General features: G+C 42.6%; 1 pseudogene; it reads right to left on the bottom strand.

Moving 5' to 3' along the window:
* Positions 1-13,286: 13,286 nt before the first annotated feature.
* LOC136454144 (putative transcriptional regulator tpeD) lies at positions 13,287-18,290 on the bottom strand (annotated as a pseudogene).
* Positions 18,291-19,411: the final 1,121 nt, after the last annotated feature.

Genomic DNA, 19,411 nt, shown 5'->3' with positions numbered 1-19,411 from the left:
TGAGTAGGCCATCGTAGCATACCTAAGAGGTACGGTTCATCCCATATGTAGAAACGACTTTCGTAGATAGCTTCCTTTTATTCTCCCTGGTGGCACATAACCTGTAACATAAAGATAACAATATTTGCATACCAGGGGTCGAAATTTTTGACCTTGAAGAGCAAGTCATCCCACAGCGAATCATTGATGGGTAGTTCCTACGAATTCTCAAACTGCATTCTGGACAATTGATTGGCAACAGAATTTTTTACTCCCTTTTTATCTTTTATTTCTAAGTCAAATTCTTGGAGTAACAAAATCCATCTTATTAATTTGGGTTTAGCATCTTTCTTAGTGAGCAGATATTTCAAAGCAGCATGATCCGTATAAACAATCACCTTAGCTTCTACTAAGTAAGATCTAAACTTATCAATAGCAAAAACAACAGCTAGAAGTTCTTTTTCAGTTGTTGCATAGTTAAGTTGAGGTCTTCTTAGAGTTTTGCTAGCATAAGCAATTGCATGATGCTTTTTATCTTTAGTTTGTCCCAAAATTGCCCCCATAGCATAATCACTAGCATCACACATAATTTCAAAAGGTAGCGACCAATCAAGGGGTTGAATGATTGGTGTAGAGATGAGTGCTTTCTTAAGAATGTTAAAAGATTTCAAACATACATCATCAAATTCAAAGGAAACATTCTTAGCCAAAAGATTTGTAAGTGGTCTAGCAATATGTGAAAAATCTTTTATAAAGCGGCGATAAAAACTAGCATGACCAAGGAAACTGCGGATCCCTCTGATATTTACGGGAGGCAGTAACTGTTCAATTACTTCAATTTTAGCTCTATCTACCTCAATCCCTCGTTTGGACACCAAATGTCCAAGCACTATTCCTTCTCTAACCAAGAAATGATATTTTTCTCAATTAAGGACTAAGTGCTTTTCTTCACATCTTTGCAAAACCTTGTCTAAATTTTCAAGACAATCATTAAAAGTTTTCCATAAATAGAAAAGTCACCCATGAAAACTTCTATGATTTCTTTAATCATATCAGAAAATATAGACATCATGCATCTTTGAAAAGAAGCTAGAGCATTACATAATCCAAAAGACATTCTACGATAAGCATAGGTTCCATATGGACATGTAAAGGTGGTTTTGCTTTGGTCATCTGGATGGATCGAAATCTAATGATAACCTGAATACCCATGAAGGAAATAGAAGAAAGAGTGATTTGCTAGTCGCTCTAACATTTTATCAATGAAGGGCAATGGAAAGTGATCTTTCTTTGTTGCCTTGTTAAGTTTTCAATAATCTATGCACATCCGCCATCCAGTGATGGTTCTTTGGAGGATAAATTTATTCTTTTCATTTTTAACAATAGTCATGCCTCCCTTTTTAGGCACAACTTGAATAGGGCTAACCCACTCACTATGCGGCACAGGATAGATGATCCCAACGTGCAAGAGTTTTAAGACCTCTTTCTTAACAATCTCTCTCATCATATTATTAAGCCTACGTTGGGGCTCCCTAGAAGGTATAGAATCAAGATTTGTAGGGATGCAATGGGTGCAAAGAGTAGGGCTAATTCCCTTAAGGTCTTGGAGTGAATAGCCAAAGGCAGAACGATGCTTTTCTAAGACAATTATTAAGTGTGGGGATTCTTCCTGAGAAAGTTTATCACTTATGATCACAAGAGAATCCTGATCAATATTAAGAAAAGCATATCTAAGACCAGAAGGCAGGGGTTTAAGCTCAATGGTGGGCTTGGATGGTTCTAGCAATTCATCTAGAGGTTCAGGCTCTATGGGATTTTCATCTTCCTCATCGATGAAGAACTGAGCATCATCCTCAAGGTTGGGTTCAATCAAATTATCAAGAGATGCAACCTTAACCTCTTCCATTGGGTCTTCCTCAGGAATTGGCTCACTATCAGCATTTAGAGAATGAGTAATGAGTATAGAAAGCTTAAAGTTTTTCCTAAGTCTTATATTCAACTTCCCCATTTGTCCTTCTTGGATAAGTCTTTCAATTGGTTGTCCTATCAATAGGTCGAACTCCATAATATCAAAGATATAGAAGCTCAACTGAACTTTGGTTCCTTTTAACTAGATAGGGAAGACATACAAAATTCCCAAACTCAGGAGAATGTGTCCTAAAAGACTTTTCAATAACTTTGTTATTGGGGTCAATGGCATGTGTTTCAATAAATCATAAGTAAAAGATGCAGACATGAAATTAACACCCACAATAGGATTGTCAAGAGCATCAAAAGGAGCTTTATTAATTTGGCAACGAATAGATATAGAAGGTGAATCTAAACGAATCACATTAGAGGAAAGCTCTGATTTTTCTAACCATTCATTGCTTATAATAGACACTAGCTCTTTCGTAGTCTTTTTAAGGAAAGCTTCCTTAGAAGGGTCTAAAGGTTCTTCATTGGATGATGATGTCCTAGACTTCTGGTGTCTCTTTATGCTATGGTAATTCGAGGTATTTCCATATTCGTCGAAAAGTTCATCCTCGAATTCAAGCATGAAGTCCAAAATTGGAGTTTTCTCCTTTTTTGGTGGTTTAGGATTTGGGATAGCTAAAGTTGGTGATGGGTCTAGTAATAGTAAAGATTCGGGTTCAACTGTCTAGGATTCTTCCTCTAATGGCTTCTCTTCTACTTCTTTGGGGATGTTCTCTAAGATTTTCATAAGAATGCTTTTCCATGCATTGGCGAAGACATGCAAGAACGAGCCTCCTGAGGCCGTATTAAGAAGAATGGGGTCTTGAATGGCAAGGTTAGGGCCAGTATTAATGAGAGCATTAAAGCATTCCCATACCATGTCCAGAGATTCTTTTTTCTTTTATTTAAAAGATAGAACCTCTGAACGAAGTCTGACTATCCTAGAGATGGGAAAGAATTGCAAGCAAAAGCTAGAACATAGGGCTTACCAATCTCCTTATCTACTCCCTATGGTGAGATTGTACCAACATTTAGCTTTTCCCCTCAAAGAGAAGGGAAAAAGCTTCCATCGTAAGGTTTTGTCTGACATGCCTGCTATGTGTAGGCATGCACAGGTTTCCTCAAACTCATATAGGTGGGAATAGGGGTTTTCATTATCTTCGCCTGAAAAGGGTTGATCATGAACCATGTTGATTAACACACAAGCACAACTCATAGCCAGGTGTTAGGATAGGCTTTGAAGACTCTTTTGGCTGTAGGCTTGCGCTCATGGGTGCATCATATTGGTAGATAGGGGTGGATTCTAGATCCATGGTAAAAAGGAAAAGAGAAGATAAAAGATAAAAGAATAATGATACAAGGATAAGCTAGGTTTGAAGTTAACTCGGCAACCGTTTTCCTGGCAACGGTGCCAGAAATGCTTGTTGGTATATATTAATGCACATAGAATAATCCGCAAGCGCACAGATAATATACTGATGTAGCACTTCACCGGGAGTACCCAGTTTTATATCGAACTCGAGGAAACGTGTGTGAGAATAATCAAATCTAACTTAACCCAACTTCACAATCAAGACTAGATAATAGGAGCGTAGAGGAGACTGCTAAATTCTTCTCATTCTAACTTTAGTAAGCTTTGTCTTCTATTATTCAATTCTAGGGATATTACTAAAGAAAACATAGGCAGGGTATATTTCCTATAGCAACAAAGTCTTGCTAGGCCTACTAATGAGAGGTGGACTACAAAGGATTCAACGAGGCTATAAGAGTCACCCTCCTGAGCTACCACCGATCCAAAAAATAGGGTACATCCACGAGTAACCGAGTTTAAAATAGGGTCCTCCTTGGTGGTTTTCTGATTAAATCCTGCTGAAAACACAGATTCGTCAAAACTCATGGAATTTATCAGTTTAAACCCCTAAGTCTACATTGGTGATCCTTTTTAGCCATTTATACAAGTTATATTGATGGTTTATGATGAATGTTAACTACCATCAACACCGGCTAGGAGCCAAGCTCTAAGAGTAACAAACACAACCACCAGCCAAAATGTGAACCAAGTGCTCTTTAGAGTTGGGGAAATAGTGGATCTACTCTTTAATCAAGTTTGGGACCTTTGTCTCTCAAGGATTGAGAGGGCAATCACAAGGGAAAGCTTGAGAGCTTTAGGGCACCAATGGAGGAGAGAGAGAGCATTGAACAGAATGCATCGGTCTGAGCTGCTAGGCAGAGAAGAAGACCGTTGTGAGGGTGAGGGAGAGGTATAAATACCTCCCCTGGTCCCAATAGTCAGACAAGTTGTGGCAGTGCCATGGCTTATCTACGGTAGTTCCGCTCTATGGCAGAGTCGCGCTTCAGGTGCGGCACTTCCACACCAAGCCAGACAGCAAAGGGTATAAGAGTATTGAGCTAGTTGTTTTGACTGAACTTTGAGGATGCTTTAGTGTAGGATTGAGCACTCACTACTGCACTCACACCTTTCGCAGCCGTGTCGTAACCCACATCGTAGTCCAATTTTGGCCCCGGCAGTGAGCTATCGACAGTGATGGTCATAGCCTTCACCATCGCCATCTGGGACCGACTGTGGTGTACACTAACACCACTGATTGGCTTATGATCCGTCTGTGATTAGGTCCTTACTTTAGTTGCATTGGGGCACGACTCAGTTGTGGATGTACACTAACACCGCCGCATTGGCAAATGATCCAACTATGTCGAGCCTATCAAACTGTTGTGTGGGCACATCAACCGCCTGTGTAGTGGTCACTAGCACCGTCGCCTTATACGTCGACCCGACTGTCAGCGGTGTAGGTTCACTATCGGTTCGACGGCTAAGACAGTTGTGTAGAGGTTAGCACCACCATCGCTTTAGTGTATGATCTACCAGTACAAAGGTCATGGTTACCGTAGCCTTGCACCATGATCCACCTTTGATGATCGTTTGGTCAGTGTCGGGTTACTAGAGGATTCGGTGGTGATATACTTTTGATACCTGTCGCATCATACCTATAGCGACAGTGATAGAATTTCATTCTGTTTCACAATAGTTACTAATTCAGCTGGGCCCTTAATAGCTTGATGAACACAAAGCATATAGATATATAATTATTACATCCATAAATCATGTTCACAAATAAGAGTACTTTTTACAATAACAATGGACGCTACCATAACATATTTCTCAACCGATGTCCTAACACAAGTGGTACATAGAGCATACTAAAGGTACTGATCTATACAGACTTACATAACGAAATGATGTAGCTATGCTCCTTATATGTGGCACTCCTACTTGTAAGGCAAAATGAATATAATTAGTGCATTCTTCGAATTGGTAGCCAATGCACCATGGAACCCCTCTTATTCATCTCTAATCCACAACCTGAACAAAGCAGCAGAATTAATAATATTGAACATACCATTTCTTTAGTTAACAAGCCAAAATTGGCCTATATATACATAGAATGAAACCAAACAACCTACCTGAACAAATACTATCGTGACGACGAAATGCAAGAAATGCACCTTTATCTCTCTGCTAATGACTCCATGAACAAGGGAACATAAGGAAGATAGTAAGGCATGTTCATATGGAAACGCCCTCTTGATCTACAAAAGCGGATGACACAGGCATGGATGACATGAACCTTTCTACGGTCCATGTCATATGCAATCAATGTTCTATCCTTTCCAACAAGGAAAATAAAATTCCATTTTGGGTGAACTATAATCACTTTGTACTCCTCATCACAAAGCTTAGAACCAACTTTAATATTCATGCATCCAAATAGTTCCTCCGTGTCCACAACATGCTTCAAATTCCAGTTATTAGTACCATAGTCTTCAAGTGTCCACATTAAAAGCCAAGACCTATTGCGAAAATCAGCATAGCACACACACAGGTGACACTAAGCTTGATGGATGGACATTTTAGCACTACTAGGTTTATGAATTGCCCTTCATGTCTTTTCCTCCATATCCACAGCAACTATCGCAGAGTACTCAACCATGTGCATAAAACCATTAAGAAAAACACTTCTCAATTTTGAACATAGAATAATACTACCCTCGCCCTATTTAGTTTCCTTAAAGATCCATGCTGCAGTTTTAGATGAGTAGATCTCCACACCTACGCACGCACCCTCCACCTCAACAAATTCAATCACATGGAAGTGCGAGGACGTTGGTTCAAAACCTAAGCGAGCCTGACCAACATAACGGATATTATGCGGCAGTACATGCCATTTCTTGATCACCGGATTGCAGACAACATAGCAACATAATCCATCAGGCCCATCACACTAGCAAAGGACGAGGCCGCTACAACAATCTGAGACTAGGACTTTTTTAAGGGGAAAGGGCAAGAGGGACAAGGAGGGTCATGCACTGGTGATGCTGGTGAAGTGGCGATTTCCCTTCCACCAGCTACCATAGAAGAAGCCGATGATAGTCTGTGAAAGCTTCTTACATTGATAGGAGTCGGAGATGACGCACCTCTAGGAGCGATAGACACACTTGCAGTAGAACAAGGACCGGGTGGGGAGGTAGCTGAAGATGTCGGCAAGCACATCGTCTGAGTGGCTATCCACTACATTCCTCATGTTGTAGGCCTCCTTCATCTAGAAGGACACCACCAGCCGAAGAGATGAGGCCGCCCTACCGTGGAATTACATCAATAAACATTAGTAAGGAGATGAGTTTCGAGGAGAAGGGACGGCGATGCAAGTAAGGCCTTATTAAAATTGCCTTTGGATCTTGTGGTGGTGAGCACGAGTGGCAACACCAGTGACAACAACAGTTCATGTGCCAGTGGATCTATGCGGGCAAGCCGATGATGTGCACCGGCATGGAGCAAGAGCTGAGTAGTGGTGATGAGCAGGAGCGACGATCACGAACAACAACAATGAGGATAAGAAAAGCTATGTGTGGGGGGGGGGAGAGGGGGGCAGTGGCAGGGGAGGGAAAGGGTTAGGGGATGTTGGGGTAAGGGTTGCTTGCTCTGTACGTAACTTTTACGCCACGCGGGAATCGAACTTTCATCAGTTCCACGTGGGAGGGTTCAACCACGGGATTGGAAATTTTGCAACTAAGCAGTGGTGAATGCACAGTACCATCACTAGCGACTGGGTCCTATTACCACCCGGAGACCACTGTATGATATGGTGATGAACACTAAGGCACACAATCTTAACGTTTGGCATTGAAACAAAGCGAAACTGCGTACTTAGAAAACTAAGAAAAGCACAATTCCAGTACTCAGGTTGAAAGGAAGGCAACTTGAGTTCGATGGTGAATAATTAGGCATACAGATTTACATTGAAAGAAAGCTAAACTACGCACTTAGAAAATATAAGGAAAGCATAATGCAGTACTCTTGGATTGTAAGGAATCCAACTTGAGTTACATACATTCATACCAAATAAGTAGGTGGACACTACCAAACTAACAAGCATGCCAAAAGTTAAAATGAAGATACTAATTAGGCCAACACTATGCAAAAGTTAAAAGGCCTTCATATGTACATCATTGGTTGCATAATTAATCATTCTCCATACAGATCCTAATCGACCTCCATGGGATCGTTGTGAATCTCCATAATATCCTACATATCGTTGTTGACCTCCATGGGATCGTTATCAATCTCCATGTCATCCTGAGCCTTGACCACTATAACCCTATCCACATCTATTGGTACACTTTCATTTAGCTCATCAACTTTGTTCACAAAGCACTGATTCGGTGAACCAATACTAAGGACAATAAGGCTCACAAGCTACACTCCATGGATATACAAGGCCACAAACTCCAGAACGAGAGATGCATTTTCATCTGTAGATCCAACAAAATTACTATAGCTAGATTGGAGGTGAAGGAGTAGAGAGCACGAGAGAGCAATACAAAGGAATATAGAATTCGGTGAAGGAGCAGGTCTAGTGCAGTTACCTTGGATCTGGATGGAGCAGAGAAGCAGGGATGGCATGCTGAAGATTTGTGCGACGGTGAGGTTGAAGGTGAAGGAGTAGTGAGAACGCGAGAGGCTGCCTTTCGTTCGATGCTAACAGGGTGAAGCAGAGCAAGAGAGTAAAGTAGGGAATGGATGGGAGGGTGTGGTAGGACCATAGAAGTGTATATACACAGTTCAATAAATTGGTTGCCCCTGTACCAAGGCCTAGTGTCTAGGGAAGTAGGATGCCTCCAACACATCAATTGATACTTGGATCTACTATCATTTATAGTTCAATAAATTGAACACCTGGTTAATCACCTTGCATTTAGTTCGATAATAGTTGTATAATAGTGATAGATTTCAGTCCGACACTTCAATTGATACTTGGATGTACTAGCATTTACATTTCAATAAATTGAGGACCTGGATAATCACCTTGCATTTAGTTTAACAATAGTTGTACCAAAGTGATAGATTTCAGTCTGATACATCATAAGTTGATACTTGAATCTACTACGGTGAACTAAGCAACTTGCCAATGAACATGCCAAGAACTAAGGTAAGTATAAAATAGGTGAAAGAAGAACAGGAAGCATATTTCTTTCTCAAAGGAACGAAATCTTCCATCATCTTCGTTGGAACCCTGGCCATTTCTTCAACCTGTGGCATAATCTCATCCTCTTCCTACAGATGTTCTTCATTTGTTGTAACATTGGCCTCCGCCTTCAGCTCCTAAATCTTGTTACGTAAATCCAAAATCAAAGTCCTCAAAAATTTTCCATATTGGGGATCGTGCCACTTAAAGAACTCGCAATCTAAGTCGGGCTATGAAAAAACTAAATTACCATAAGTACAATGGAATTTCAGCATTTGCATTACAAAAATAGAATGAACAAGAAAGAAATCGAGTTACATTATTTGCCCTACAACATCTGTGGTACCGATATCCTGGGTTTTCATCACTCCACGAAATCCACTACAGCGGGATTTCACCATTTGCATTACAAAAATAGAATGAATAAGAAAGAAATCGAGTTACATTATTTGCCCTACAACATCTGTGGTACCGACGTCCTGGGTTTTCATCACTCCACGAAATCCACCGAGGCGTCTTCAAGCTGTAGCAACACAAAAGTGGTGGCTGGTATGTGTAAGGGTGGTTCTCGACATGGCACGGGATGGGCAGCCCCTCCCGTTGTAGCCTCCTCCGGTAGAAGCCAATGTTCTTCTCGCGACGGTGCCCTAAGATGGTGCTGACCACTAGAAGGAGTTCGAGCTAGATGCAGTCATGGAGCAGTCATGGTTCAAAGTGTAGCACACTCTGAGTGAAGAGGTCGGTATAGGTCTTTTGTCTATGCTTTTGCCTCCCGCCAAGGAACCAAAATGTCCTTCAAAACCCTCGCACTCCCGCCAAGATGAAATGCTATGTCACCGCCGGTTCAGGGTACTATCCGCCTATAGAAGAAGGCCTATTTTGGATCCTCTGTGCTTACATAGAGGTATATACGTGGACCACAATCAAGACCAACTAATTCAATTAATAGTTTAACCGAAGTAATAGTTCAACGATTATGCAGTACTCATACATACTAATCCAGAGGTTTCATCAGTACATATAAACTTCATTAACATAAAAGTTTTATAAATTCAAAGACTTAATAATGGATGGGTAGGCAATTGCTAAGGTACTCAATTGGTTGATGCGGTCCCAAAAGCCAAAGGTACTGAACTGTAGCAAAGATGACAACATCTCCGTCTATGGACACATTGTATCTATAAAGTATGTCTACTTCCTGTCCACTCCAGCAAAGCATAAAAATCTCTCCACAAATAGGGTCTTGAACGATTCTTGTCAAATTTTATGGTCCAAAAAGGTGATGAACAGTAGCTTCAACAATCAACAGTCGGTCCGGGTGAATGCTCCATCCCCAAGTAGCAAACAACATCGTCTAGGGTCGTGGTGCCACCCCCAGCCGCCAAAATGTAAGGTTGCTCACATTGAAATGGCTTCTTCTAAAGTAAGATATCTGTTGCAATGAACAAATTCCTAATATGAACAAAACTAATACCAAACCCAAAACCAATTGGAACCAAATGCAAATAGGGGGTGACTGAATCCATCTAACCTTCATGGGGCGTTGGCCACGACGACAATGCAAGGTGCTCGAGGCAGGGCAAGTACAGGTGGGGAGAATGAAGATGAAGCAACGGGTGGAGAGAATGAGATGAAACAACAACGGGTGGGGAGAACTAATGGTTTCGTATTAGGGTTTTTTAGTTGTTCGAACCACCACCAAGGCACCGATAGGACCCGAGGGGAGTTGGGAATGGGCCAGGCACTTCTAGGGTTCTTGCCAAACGGACGGTTCAGATTGATCGGTAGCGAGAACGAATGACATGGGATAAGTGAAACATTGTCTATATTAAGCTGGCCTTTGCCACGCTTATCCAATGCTATAATACAGTGATTATCAGCGGTTAAACTACTTTTAGATTCTCCTAGAAACAAACACAACCATACATGATAGTTTTTCCCTTTTCATTCACAAAAAATATATAGAAAAACAAAAAAACATTCATTGAGAGATCAAATCCGTGCACTGCCATTTTGGAAGTAGTATTGGAAAGAACTTGCTTTGCATTTCATATAAAAAAGGTGGCATTGAAGAGATCAAATCTATGCTAATAGAATTTTTTCATTGATTCATTATGTATATGTAACATATAGATACAATTTGGACGAGTACATGATTGTACTCGTCCGGAAGCATAATAACTAACCTAAACTATTAAAACTACTTATACTAACTATAAACTCGCCTCACTTGCTTGGGAGGAGGTGAGGCGAAGTCGGAGTCGGAGTCAGAGTCGTTAGAGTCATCGTCGTCTTCGGCGTCCGTCGTCCTTGTACTCGTCCTCCTCCTCTGGGTCCTCCTTCTCGAAACTCCATGGAGGACTATAGTCAGAAGGCCTCCAGTCGTCGGAGGAGACATCCTCCTCGGAGGACTGGTGGTCTAGCAAGTCGTCCTCGCTGGACGACGGGCTGCTTGGAAACTTGATGGGTCTGTCCGACATTTTCTTTGTAGATTGGAAGAGAAGGGGATGATGGATGAAGAAGAGGGGTGGTTTCAGAGGGCACCGGGCTTGAAGTATATGTAGCGTAGTGGGTACGACTCTTAGGCTTCAGGCGGCGGAAGTAAAGGTGATTTGACGGCCTTAGAAGTTGAGGCAATTCAACACTTACGCTGAATTTACTACCGCTTAACCAAACGCTAGTTTAGGGCTGGCGGACAAAATGTGTATCCCAGTCGGCCCAACTTTTCATGCGACGGAGCAAATGCAACCCTAATACCACTGCCGCATCTAACGTTAACCCATTGGTGGTATAAGTCTAAACTGTCGGTTTCAGTCCAAGGAGACCTCGTCATCGTTCCAACCGACGGTGGAAGTATCATACGGTTGCTTTTATCGCTACGGCAGTGAAAGTGACGATAATGATAAATCAATCTGTAGTAGTGACTTGGTTGCACATGTTGACTTAAGCATTATGTCCCCCTTTATAATATGGCTTTTCCTATACTCATTCAAAAATATAAAATGAAATAAACCTCCTTTGAACTTGATGACATCATCTTTTGTAATTAGGAGCTCCTCCATTATGTATAACATCCTCATTAGTAAATCTCCTGCTTATTATCTCGATAAATCTCATTAGTTCTCTAATTACGTGGTCATTATCACCAAAACCCACAATTAGGACTTGATTGCATTTACAGAAACTAAGCTTAAAATATCTACAACCTTTGCTTGTTTCCTACTAACAATGTTGAATAAAGTTGGATATTGAGATTTTAGCGGTTGTTTCCCTAACCAGGTATCTTCCGAGAACCTGAAGTGGTTACAACCCTTTAACCTAAAAGTTCCCAAACTCAAGAATGTTTCTTTTACACTCATGAGACTCATCCAAAAATGAGAATCTCCTACTTTTTTCTCTACCCGTGACAAAGTCTTATCTTTAATATATTTGTTCCTCAATAAGTCATGCCAAATACCATATTTATTGCTTAATTTAAAAAGCCATTTGCTCAAGAGACATTTATTTTATAAATCTAGATTCATAATCCCTAAACCCCCTTGTTCTTTGGGTTAGCATAAATCCATGGTTCTTCCGCTTTCATTGAGGGCTTGAGAGGATGTTTTTAGGGATTGTTGAGAACAAAAATTAGAGATTGAGGGGATGTTTTTAGGGATTGTTGAGAAAAAAAATAGAGGAGGATTGTGAAAGGGGATTTGCCGGAGCTAGTTTTTTTACGCAAATCTCCTCCACACTACTGATAGGGAATGGGGATAGAGTTTTCTGAGTTTGATGAAGATGCTCTAAGGCTCTATTTATTTCTGCTTATAATTAATTGGTGAAAAAAGAGAATCCTATCAAATGCTTTCATTATTTTTTATTCTTTTGACCACCGCTTCGGAACTTTAAACTAGTAGCACAATTAAGAATCGAAAAAATTCCCGCTATTATAATCAAATCAATTATAAGTAGGGCATAATAATTTTTAGATACGCCTATTCGCCCATCTTTTCTCAGTTCAATCCCGTGGTGAGTGAGTCTTGCACGATAAAAAATGAGATATCTATATCTCTCTCTTATAATCCTAAATCCCACTACAATTCTATCTTGATACATGCAAGACAATTGACATCAGCAACCCACTAGCACGTACAATTATAACACTTACCTATTTATACAAGCAATCCATGTCATCATACCACATCTCTTCACTAAAATTCACACGTGATTCTCACAGCAACGCAAGGGTGTATGCTTCTAGTTTAACAGGATTTTCTGGGTTATCACAATCGGTTCTAAACATGGCTATAATAATTCTCTAGATGAAAATGGAAGCCGTAAACAGTAGAGTACGTATCTCCTCGACAGAAGCGGAACTATGAGTTGGAGGAAGGAATCGTCGGGGGCAGGAGGCGAGGAGGGAGATCTACGTCCAGAATCTTCCAGCCGCTCTCGTTTCCTCTCCTTTTGCTTTCCATTTTGTTCTCTCTCATCTCCTGCTCGTCGCCGACCAGGACACCGCCGCCTCCTCATCTCCCTCGCAGACTCGTCTTTGAGCCCTAGCCCCTGCCGCCTCGAGTCCGTCTCCCTGCGGGGAGCACCCACCGCCACCGCAGAAGCGAAAGTAGCGGTCGCCTCAAGGAGGACACCCCCGCAGCTGGAGTAGAGACCGGGAAAGGGAGGGGTTCTCTCCGCGCCGGGATGGACGACGGCGATAGTGTCGTCCGGAGCGTCGACAAGGCCGGCGCCGCCCCGGGCGACGACGGCAGCGCGACACCGCTCCCGGAGACGGTCAGGATCTCTCGTCTCTTTCCTTAGCTCCCGCCTGTTCCGAAGTCGGGCGGCGTTTGGGAATTTGGACCCAACTTTTAGAAGCTGGTATTAAATGGCTGCCATCGGATTTGGGCTGGGACGCGTGAACTCGATCGACTTAGTATGCTGGCATGGATAGGTCGCATAGGTGTTCTTGATTGGAGTGTCTGGTTTAATTGCTAGCTAAGGGCTTGATTATAGATGAATTTGGTTTCTTAGGGTTGCCACCTCATTGCCAGAGCGTTAGGAACTGCTCTAGTGTGGAATGTGACTTCACTTGACGTGCTATTATGGGAAATATGAAGTTTATTTTTTTTAACGAGAAATACTCTGAGGTTATTTAAAATTAGATTCCATCCAAGATTTAGCCATTTGCTAAAATAAAACACCCTCTAAAAAAATAGAGTAATCCAACAGCATTCTCTATTTTTGACATTGCCACGTTATCCTTTCTTCGCCGCCCACACACACCAAGAACAGAGGTAGCAGCAGCCGGCCGATAGCCGGATTTCGCTTTGTCTGCGATGCCGGTCCTGCATGCGTCGATCTAGATGCGAAAGCTGTTGGTCATGTCCTCATTCGCCGTCGTTGGGTGCGAGCCACAGCCACTTGCACACGGCGTGGATGTATGCGTTGATCTTGATTCGATGGAGAATGACCCAGCTACAACACGTTCATGCAAGCCTCCTCGTCCGTGATAGTGGCCATGTCGAGGGTAGTAGACCCTATGACAGACGAAGTGTTCTATGCCTAGCTTTTGCCTTTGTATACGACGCCGCGAACAGGCTGGCGGCAGGTGCGTGAGGGGTGTGCAGGAGTCGGATAGCAAGCGTCCCCGGCTGGCTTTATTTACCAACCGAGATAAACAGAATGGATAACTTGTTATTTTAGACTGTGGGATAGAATAGCTGTTGGAGCCTTGTTTCTACTGGAAATATCCAAAATTAGATTGCATGGTCCAAATGGCTACTCTCTTGGAGTTGCTCTAAGGTCTGTTTCGCCAGTCTGGGCCTCTGGGGATACAAGAGGGCTAGAGGAGTTCCAAAACAAACAGACATAACATATAACATTCCTCGCCAGCTTACTAGAACAAAAGCGGCCCAAATTTTGGCAACATCTGAAGATAGCAGCTTGGTGTGCTACAAAGCCAGTTCAGCATCTTATCCCTCAAATGTTCTTGCCTTTTTTTTTACTTTCAGCAGTGGATGCCATTTCTGAAAAAAAAACCCTATCCCTCTGAAGATTACATCACTCGGTTTGTTGGTGAAGTGATGTTCTATCGCCATCTTGTTTCTGTTAGTCCAAAGCGCCCATGCTAAACCTGCAAACACAAATAAACCTAACTGTTAAGGGACTCTGAATCTGTTATTGAGCCACCTCTTCCATAAGTCAGCTCGTGATGTCGGGAAGCCATTCCAATCAAACACCTCTCGCATGCAACACCATAGCATCTGTTCTATAGAGCATCGAAGAAAATATGATCAATTGTCCCTTCCTCTCTCCACATGAACTACGGTTACTTTTACCTTTCCAACCACTTTTCTTCAGTTCCACTGCGGATTGCAGTTTGTTGTGTAACATCTGCCAACTTTCATTGGAATCTTGCATTTCCAGAGCACCTTTGCTTGAAGATCTACTCCCCCGTGAGTTAAGAAATTATATAAGGACTTAGTTGTTTAAGATTAGATTTATCTGAGGCCCACTCCGTATCTTGCTGCCCTTAAGCTGGATGAATGTTACTAATTGTCTATGCATCTTGCTGCCCTTCAGCTGGATGAATGTTACTAATTGTCTCCCATAGGTCCTCCCACTGATTTACCTCAGCAACGATTAGACCCCTTCTATATTGTATTTGCCAGCAAAGTTCAGCTAGGTGCTAGGCGGAATCTAGGCGCTGACCCATTGCCTAGCGCCTAGTCGGGAGTACTCGGTCCTAGGCGCTCCTAGGCGTTTTCCTAGGCGTTTTGGCAATATAGCCATAAATTATATATATATTATGTATATAACTATATATATGTATATAACTACTATACATGACTATATGAGTCACAGTAATGAGTAAGTAGAAAAAGAGGGCAGTAGACATATCTGATTCCTAGCTGGCTTACTCTTGCTTTCTTGCATGTTCCTAGCTCCTGCCTCCTGCAACACATTTTCACAGCTAGTAGTTAGTAAATTAGTCAATAGACAGCTAGCTGGTCATCCAAAAAAAATAGAAAACACTAAGTTGTGACTTATCTGGATGATTTCAGCAGCCTCCCATCCATGAGCACACCATATCAGCAGCTGGTAATTACAATACAAGTGGATAGGACAGTAATACAAGTGCACAACACAATTTATAAATAAAGGACAGCACAAGCACATAGTTGATAGTTCCCTCACTCACTGTAGTTCAATACAAGCTGCACAACACAATTTATAACTAAAGGACAGTACAATACAAGCTGCAGTTCATATTTCTTCGTCACTGTAGTTCACATCCTCATCGTCATACTCTTCTTCTTCAGACTCAAATTCTTCTCCTTCATAGAGCTCCCTCACTCTTGCACTTCTACGCAACTCAAGCTGTTCATCTGCTCCAACTGCCTCTCCAATGACAGACCAAGGTATCCCGGTACCTTCCATCTCATCTTCCTCCCCATCTCTAAAGTCAGCTAATGCACAATCATCCCCACCCTCTTGGAGAAAACCTTGAGCTTCAGTTGTATTACTAGACTGAAGTATCTCAGTGATTTTGTTTGACTTCATCTTTTCTCTCTTACTAAGCAGCTTGGAGTTGAATTGGATATACACCAGCTTGTTGAGGCGGGTTGTAGTAAGCCTATTCCTCTTCTTAGTGTGTATCTACAATTTAAAAAGAGCATTCTCAGTTCTACAATTAAATTGTAATGCTGCTGAAAGCCTGAAACATGTTCATAAATCATAATAGATAGGTAGTTAGGTACTAACCCCTTCAAACCCACTCCAATTTCTTTCACAACCAGAAGAGCTTGATGTCAAAGATAGGATCCTTGTAGCCATCTTCTGTAAAGCTGGTGTTTCATATCCATACAGTCTCCACCATGATGCTGAAATAAAAAAACACCTCTATTAGTTTAGAAAACAGCAAACAACAAACAGCCATGAGCCATAGGAAGTACCTCTACCTGGGTTGTAATCAAAGTTTTCAAAATTCCTAGCAAGCTTCTTGCTAAAGGGTCCTTCTCTATTCTGAAACTTCTTTAGTTCAATGTTGGCAGCCATATGCTGCATGTCCTCATCATGATAAAAAAATTTCTCAACACAAGATATAAACCCTTCTGATATTTTGGGCTGATCAAAGATTGATGGGTCACTATAGCTATAGTGAGGATTCAGCAAATAGGCTGTCAAATGCAATGGAGAATCAAGTCTTCCATTCATCTTCTTGTCAATAACAGCTATTACATCCTTGAACCGAGCCTCAACATTTCCAAAGGCCTCTTTGATCTGTCTCTTTGCCTTTAGTAGTTGTCCATAAAGGAAACCCATGGATGGCCTCACATCCCCATCAACCAAACGGAGGACTTTGACCAATGGCTCAAAAATAGTCAATGTTAGCTTCACATCCTTCCAAAAGCTTGGACTCAATATAGTTGCTGTTGCCTCTTTTCCTTTCTTTGATTTCACATCCTTCAATGAGTCCCACCTACTATGAACCACCATCTTCCTTAACTGGTCCTTCTTCTCTTGCATGCTACTCAAAGTGAGAAAGTTTGAAGCAAACCTAGTCACTCCTGGCCTCACTACCTCTTTCCCCTCTGTGAAGTATCTCAAGCACTCCAATGTCCTTGTGTGGCCATAGACAAATATGGTAAATGCCTTTGCTTGGTCAACCACTTTCTTGAACCGAGTCAAGTTGCCAATTCCTTGGAGCATAAGGTTGATTGTGTGAGCTGCACAAGAGGTCCAAAATATGTGTGGTCTCTTCTCTTCCAATAGCCTCTTTGCTCCCATGTTGTTAGAGGCATTGTCAGTCACTACTTGCACCACATTGTCTGGACCAATCTCTTCAATTGCTTTGTCCACAAGATCAAAGATGACCTCACTGGTATGTGAGACATGTGACATCTCCTTAGAGCTGATGAAGGAGGTTCCATCAGCACAATTGGTGCACAGATTCATTATGCTTCTCCTCTTCCTATCTGACCAAGCATCGGTCATAATAGAGCACCCATTTTTTATCTTCTCGGCTTCACGTTCCTGCAGCAGACTCTTGGTTCTTTCATATTCTTCTTCCAACAATCTCTCTTGAAGTGAATCTTGACATGGAGGATACAAGTCCTGGACCAAACTGACCAATTGCTTCACACATTTGCTTAAACTCATCATTGTCACATGCATTGAAAGGTATAGCTGCCAATGTTAAAAAAGCCTAATTAGTGATCGGGAATAACATCTAATGAATTAGTGATCATGTAATGTAAGTACAGAAGAGTATACTAGCAATTTACCATGTGTATAGGCCCATCTTGCAATATACTTATGCACCTCATGTGTTCTTTCTTTCCAAAGTTCCTTGTTCAGCTGCTGTTGCTTCAAAGAATTAGTCTTGGTAGCTTTAGGATCAATAGCACGTGTCCATTTGTCCATGGGTCCTAATTTGTGAGGCTCTGAACTTCCAACACAAGTGACTTCATCTGACTCTCCAACCCTAGATACATTAACTTCCTCTCTAAGTTCTAGCTCACGAATAGTCTTCTCCTCCCTCTTCCTTTTTGCCTCATCTAGTGCTTTCTTGCACTTCTGTTTAGCCTCCATGGCCTGCACTGTTATAGCCGTGCATTTCTTCACATTCTTTCCCTCATGAGCCAAATGCTGCTTCAACCTATAAATCCCTCCCCTCATCTCCTTCTTACAAAGCTTGCACTTCACCTTGTCCTTGTTGTTAGGATCAACAAGAACACCATACTCCCATCCAACATCATCCGAATTCCTTTTTAGGAGATTCGCTGACTCACTATTTTCTCCCTCACCTAGTGCACCCTCTGTTGTAGACATCCTACATTTAGACAATGGGCATTCACAGCAGGCAAAATCAGATCAACTCATTGGTGATCAAGCAGTGGAGCTTGGAACAATCCAATTTACAATGAGATTAGAACATCTCTTCCCTAGCTAGTTACTAACTGCTTGCTACATTTTGTTTTGTTGTGATAATTTTGAGTTCTAGACTGTGCATTCTTCATGTCTAGGAATGGTTCATCACTTATTCAGTGCATCACTTGCTATGGAGAAAAAAATCAACAAATGTCTAGTAATGTCATTAGGAACTTATGATCTGTACATAAAAACTTTGCTTCATGTACCTAGATATAGGCATGATTACAATTTGCCAGTGCTGGATGGCTGTTCTAATCACAGGCATTCAAATCAGAGGAGAGAAACAGGGGATGCATTCAAAACAGAGGACATGGAGGAGAGGAGCAGGGGAGGGGCCTGACCTTGGTGCTGCAGGTTCCAGGCGGGGTAGCAGCTTCCAGGCGGGGCAGAGGAGGCCGACCGGGACAATCCTCCAGCCGGGGTCGCGGGGAGCAGGGGAGGCGCCTGACCTTGGTGCTGTAGGTTCCAGGCGGGGCAGAGGAGGCGGGGCAGCAGCTTCCAGGCGGGGCAGAGGAGTCTGGCCGGGACAAGCCTCCAGGCGGGGTCACGGGGAGCAGGGCGATCGATGGGTGGAGCTTCCCTCCGGCGCACCGTCGCAGGAGGAGAGGACGAGCGGGAGTGGCCGAGCGGGCTGCGAGCGGCTATCTGTGACCTGGAAGGCAAGAATCGAGCGGGAGCGGACCTTTTCCTTCTTCTCCTTCCCACGCGCTTCCTTTCCCGCGCCAGACGCCATAAGCGCGCGCGCTTCCGCGGCGGACAAATTTCACCGTTGAGCGGGTCGTCCGCCTACGTGCCACCTTGCGCGCCTACGCACCGCGAAATCGCCGCCGAGGTGCTGATTTGCGCCGCCTAGTCGCTGCTCCCGCCTAGGACTACGACTACACCCTAGTCTACGTGGAGGGCCATCGATTAGCGCTTAATCGCGCCTAGGCGCGCCTAGGCGAGCGCCTAGCAGAACTTTGGGTTGACCAAGTATGGTATGATAGGTGGTGTTGAAATCAGCGACGTAGAAGTTGATA

Source organism: Miscanthus floridulus, chromosome 5 (assembly GCF_019320115.1).
Source record: "Miscanthus floridulus cultivar M001 chromosome 5, ASM1932011v1, whole genome shotgun sequence".
NCBI lineage: Eukaryota > Viridiplantae > Streptophyta > Magnoliopsida > Poales > Poaceae > Miscanthus > Miscanthus floridulus.
This window is presented reverse-complemented; position numbering and strand designations above follow the sequence as displayed.